Consider the following 5,746-nt stretch of genomic DNA (forward strand, 5'->3'; position numbering starts at 1 on the left):
AGTGTCCTGCCTGTCCCTTGGCCTTTAGTGCCCACCCTGCCTGCCCCCTCCTCACCCCTTTGCTCCCGGGCCCCTGGGTATCCCTGTCTGTTGCAGAGGGCCAGGTGGGGCAGTGCCAGGAATCAGTACTTTGGGGAGGCTAGCTGGTGGTCTCCATGGGACCTGTGGGGGGTGAAGTCCCTGTTGGGTGCCCAGGGCCAAAAGCCCCTGGAGCCGCTTCCTGTGCACAGGTGGGGGCAGGTGGAGGAATGCATGTCTTGGCTCCCTGGGCCCCTTCTCTCTCCCTCTCCTCTGGGGTCTGGATGGATCTGGGCCACCGTGGGCTCCGTGTAGAGCTGTGCAGGTCCCGAGTTCTGGCCCCTGGGGGCCCGTGGGCTTGTTGAGCCTGGCAGACGTGGGTTCCTAAGGCTGCCTGCCTGGTGCGCTCCCCACGCACCCTGCTTCAAGGCCCCCGGTGCTTGGGGCAGGGCAGGAACAGGCCAGGGCTTCTCTTGACCCCCTGGGAAGGCCCAGCTGACCTGTGTCCTCCTCAGCCGGGCCTGAGATTTGGGGCTGGGACCATTGGTTTGGGAGAGGGCAGGGTGACCCCAGAGGAGCTGAAATTTCAGCCCCAGTCACCTGAGCCATCAGCTGACACTGGGCAGGGCGGCCATGGGGGGCTGTGCTCCCTGGGGTTGGAGGTGGCAGGCCCCTGGGTCTCAGCCCACCCTTTGCAGGGTGGAGAGCAGGTACAGGGCCCAGGGGCCACCACGGTAGCCTCTTGCCTTGGGTGCATTCAGTTTACAGAAGGGGAGACAGGCCAGGCAGTTCTGGGCCCATTGGCCCCGGGGGCAGGCAGGAGTCTGCTCTTACAGGGCTGGCATCTCCCCCTGTGCCTGCCCAGCCCCAGCTCCTGCAGGCCTCTCACCCTGTGGGGCCAGTGGAAGCTTCCTGTCTCCCCCTCCTTCTGTTCCAGCCACCCTCAGCTTCCCCCAGACCCAGACGCGCCATGGTCCCCACCACAGTGCCTGCCAGGCGGCCACTTCTCCCCCAGCGGCGGCGGCAGGGGAAGCAGTCCTTCCGGAAGGTGGGGGCTGAAAGTGGGTGTCCCAGGAAGCTCCTGAGGCCTGCCAGCTCCTTGACATGGGGTTTCGGTTCCGGGGGGGGTCCCCAGGCAGGGGCACAGAATTGCAGGGGTGGGGGGAGCTTGTGCTCAGAACCTAGTCTTGTTCTTGTGGGGTTCTTCCTTACCCTTCGTGCCCCTCTTCCTCCTGGGCACCTCCTCTCCTACCCCTTTGCAGTCCTTCCGGCCCCCCCTTGAAGCTTCTAGCCTACGCCAGCCCATGGGACCCCTCCCCACGCTCCTTCAGTTGGACCTCCCTTCCCTCCCCACCTCTGAGCTTCCTGCTTGGCTGGCCCAGTGTCCTCTTCTTTCCCACTGGACGTGTGGCCCCAGCCTGTGGCCTGCTTGGACCCTGCCCCAGTTGGTCCTGCAAAGTAGGGCCTTGGAGGAGCCTTGAGCTGCCCAGGAGGGGGCGGAGTCTGGGGGTGCACCCCCACCCCACCGCAGTTGGGCTGGCATTTCCTGCCACCTGCCCCTGTCTGCCATGTGGGGACTGGAAAGGAGTTGGTGGGGGTTTCCCAGCTTCCTGCTATGGGGTCCCTCCAAAACCCCATTCCAGAGGGAGCCCATGTAGGTCAGGAATTTTGGAGAGCGGTGGAGAGAGTCCCTCTCTCAAAGGGACCTCAGGGGCCACCTGCTCAGCCATTCCTGAGTGGTGGATGTAGTTTCTGCTTGTATGCAGTGGTGACAGGGAGCTTACCGCCCCAAGAAGCAGCCCCTGCATTAGGAGTGCGTTCTTTACTTTAAACTTCACCAAATGTAGCTCTTCACCCTCAGGCTCTGGGGCTCAGGGAGGTGCTGGGCTGAGATCCCAGGGCATCCCATCTCTGCTCCGTGGCTGATGCTGGCCTCCAGGTATTGGCATTTTAGAGGCAGTTTTGTGGCCTGAAGTGCTTTTTGTGCCAAAAGAGAGATCTGTCCACCACTTCTTCCATGTAGTCTTCCCGGACTGAATCTGGCAGTTCTTCCAGGTCTCTTTGCCCGTGCTGGGGCTGCTGGGCCTCCCCTCTGGACAGGGGCCTGTCTCTTCTTCGAGGTCCCTGTGAGCTCCCGGGCCACGGCCTCCTTCCCAGGTCTCACTGATGGCTCGTAGTCCCAAAGGGGTGTGTGCGTGTGCGTCCGTGTACGTGTTCATGCATGTGTGCGCGCGCATGTGTGTGTGCGCGTGTGTTTGCATGCATGTGCATGCGTGTGCGCGTTCATGTGTGCATGCGCTGCGTAAGGGACGTGGGGTGCTGGAGTGCTGAGGGTGTGAGGTTCCCCGTTCGGGCTTTGCCCCCTCCCTCGCAAGCCCCTCTGCACCCCTTGGGCAAGGAGCCTGCCGTCCTGCCATCCTGCAGCCCCGCCCGGCCAGCCCCCCCCCCCCCCAAGCAAGGATCAGATAAGTGTGTGGTGACCAGCCCGTGACAAGGCCCCAGCAAGTCCAAAGTATGACTTTAAAAAGAATAAGGCCTGATAACTGCCTCTGCTTATCAGTGGGTGGGGGCAGATAAATGGCTTGGCAACAGCAAGCATGCACGTGGTGGGGGGGGCAGGGCCTCTGCAGGCGGAGGATGTTTGGGCATTTTTTTTTGCCTTTTCTTTCTAATGTTCCCTTCCTGGCCAGAGTGTCTCTCTCCAGAAGACTCCAGAAAACACACCCAGCCCATTGTCACCCAGGCTCCGGGAAAGTGTCTGCTGTAGATGTTCTGTGTAAACAGGAAGCACCCAGAGCGGGGGCCTGGGGACAGCAGGGGTCCCAAGGAGGCACGCACTGCGGGGGGATGTGTGGCCACCCCCTCCAGACTCAGCAGCCCCAGGGGGCTCACACCAGTTTGGAGCAGTCGCTGGACACTTGAACATGCGCCCCTCGGCCAGGTTGGGGTGGGGCCACTGCAGAGGCTGGGGGTGGGTGCTCCTTCCCTGTTGTCACCCCCTCCTGCTGGTTCTCACCCCTGGGCTGGGTGCAGGCAGTGCCCTGGGGGGCTGGGAGCTTTGGGGTGCAGCCTGGCAGCTGGCAGTCAAACAGACCTCCTCCCTCCCTCCCTCCCTCCCTCCCTCCTTCCTTCCTTCCGGCCAAGCTTTCTCCTGCCTCTCCCTCCCCTTCCTGGGGGGAGCAGCAAACACACAAACAAGCGGCGGCCCAGGGCCCCCGCGGAGTGGAGTGGAGCGGAGCGGGCACCGGCCCCTGCAGATGGGAGCCGTGGCGGCAGCCGGGGCCCCTCCCACAGCCGTGGCTGCCGACTGCACCTGCCCCTTGAGGCGAGCAGCCCCTGAGAAGCCTGCAGTGCCCTGCTCTGATTCAGGGCCCCCTGGGCCCCCAGGACTACCCGGGCAGGGCTGGAGTCTAGGAGCGCCTTCTTGGCTTGGCCCTGGCTTCCTGGTCTCCTTCCCATTTCTGGGAAGAAAGGTGCGTGGGGGTGCAGGGACACCCTCCCGAGCCTGGGAGCCCCGGATGCCCCTGACTGTCGCCAGCCCCCGCCCTCCGCCGTCTCTGTGCTCTCCTGCAGAGGGTCCGCTGAAGCTTTCTCGCACAGTCCATCTTGCTGCCCCTTCGCTTCCACCCCGAAGTCGGAGAGGCGCTTCTCTGACCGCGTGGAGGGGGCAGCCCTGGTCCAGGCTGTGGCTGGCTCCTGCAGATCCAAAAGCCCAGGCTTGGGCAAGGGTGAAGCCGGCGCCAGGCCCTCGTCCAGGGCTGGCTGTGGGCCGGAGAGTCAGGCCACGATGGGTCCCTGCTTGCCTGATGCAGGGCAGCTGCGGATTTCTGCGCTCATGCCTTTGGGCGAGTCTCACACCGGCGCTCTGTGCCTCAGTCTCCCTGTCTGTCTCCGATGAGTGGACAGGTCCATAGGAACTCCGTGGACCAAGGACCTGCAGCCGGGCCTGGGTCTGCTGTGCTCGGACACCTCTCCCTGCCTGTCCTCTCTTGTCAGCCCTGCTGCTCCCCCCAGGCTTCCTGGGGCAGTTAAGGGGCTACGGACCTCTGGGCACACGGTGTTCAGGGCACTTCAGGACTAACGGGGTGGATCTGCAGCACCTACCCTTGCCGACAGGCGCTGCTTACCCTCCAGTGTGGCTGGAATTCCTCTAGGGTTCATTTCCAAGTTCAGTGAAATGGTTGATCCCCAATTTTGTGAACAGCTAGTTTCAGATGAATCGGATGAGGCTGCTTGCCGGTGGAGTTAGGGTGCAGGCAGGCTCAGCCACCCCTGGCTGGACTGTGGGCTTCTGGGCTGGCTTCCTGTGCCCCTGGTCCCACAGAGCGGGGAGAAGGAGGAAGTGCCCAGCGGGCCGGGGGCTGCGAGAGCGAAGCGGGTGGAAGCTCCCAGGGGAGGGCATCTGGCAGGGTGGCAGAGCTTCCTGTGTTCTCGCCAGGACCACCCCACCCTCCGGGCTGGCCACCCCAGCATCTCCAGGGACATGTTCCTAAATCCCTGGATCAGGGTTTTCGCCAGAGTCACGTGTGCTGAGTCCTGACTGGGCCGCTTGAGTGGTGTCCCCCGCGTGATGGTGTCTGTTCCCCGAGACTCACGGGGGCCTTCTGAACACAGCCGTTCCAAGGTTCAGGGAGGCAAGTGGTCCCCGGGGCCTCGAGGGGTGCAGCCGGGGTGGGCCCCCTGATCTGGGGTGTCTGCGGTCGGAGGCCAGTCCCCTGTGGGAGAGAGCAGTTTGCAGATGGGAAGGCTGAGGCCCAAGGAGGGGCCCGGGCTTGCCCGGGGCATTCCGCCCAGTGGGGGTGGCGCTCTGCGGCCTCTGGGCCCCTCTAGTTCTCGCTGGTGTGTTCCACCCGCCGTGGGCAGCGGATTCACCACCTGAGAGCCTTCCTCCTCGGGAGGCTTCTTCCTGCTGAGCCCTCAGGGTGGGGTGGAGAGGCCTCATTAGCTCTTGTTGGGGCTTTGAAATCCCTGAGATGAAAGCCTGTGTGTGGGAGGTCCCGGCCTCTCCCCCCAGCCTCTGTGGGCTGGCACGCCCCCCGGCCCTGTCCACGAGGCCCACTCGGAAGCGGGCATCTCTCGGGGGTCTCGCGGGTTGGAGGACTGTGGCCCCCGGCGCGTCTGAGCAGTCCTGGGCTGGGTGGTCTGTTGGGTTGAGGCCACAGAACTCAGAGAGAGGGTCAGCCTCCTGGTGGCAGACGTGCTGTGCCCCGGGCAGCTGTAGGCACACAGGGCCTCGGTTCCCTGTCTGTACAACGGGGCAATAAGAGTACTGGCCACGTAGCTCTCCGCTCCGTGCCCGAGTCTACCCCGAGGACATGGTGGGCACTCGGAAAACATCAACCGCGTGGTTTTTACTGTTACTCCCACACCTTTACCCCCGCCCCTTGAGCACACGGGCAGAGGGATTGGCACTCGTGGTGAGCAGGCGGCTGTCTGGCCTCCCTGCCTGGACGGGCATCGGAGAGCCTGCTCTCAGCCTGCTGGTCCTGCATCTGCCTCCTCCGGCCCAGCCTGAGCCCCACTGCTGGACCAGTGGGTGTCGGGGGTGCCGTCTGGGAGGGGGGGCTCCCTGTGCTCTGGCCTCACGTTGGTGGGACTCTGTGGCATGAGCCGTTAGGATCACCGTGGGGGCGCCGGGGCCTGGCCTCGCTGTGGTCTCCGTGCCCTGGGGGAGCAGGCCGGGCAGTGTGGGTTCCTGACTGCCATCCTCTGGGTTCTTGTCTTGCAG

Source organism: Phoca vitulina, unplaced genomic scaffold, assembly GCF_004348235.1.
Source record: "Phoca vitulina isolate PV1807 unplaced genomic scaffold, GSC_HSeal_1.0 scaffold21, whole genome shotgun sequence".
NCBI lineage: Eukaryota > Metazoa > Chordata > Mammalia > Carnivora > Phocidae > Phoca > Phoca vitulina.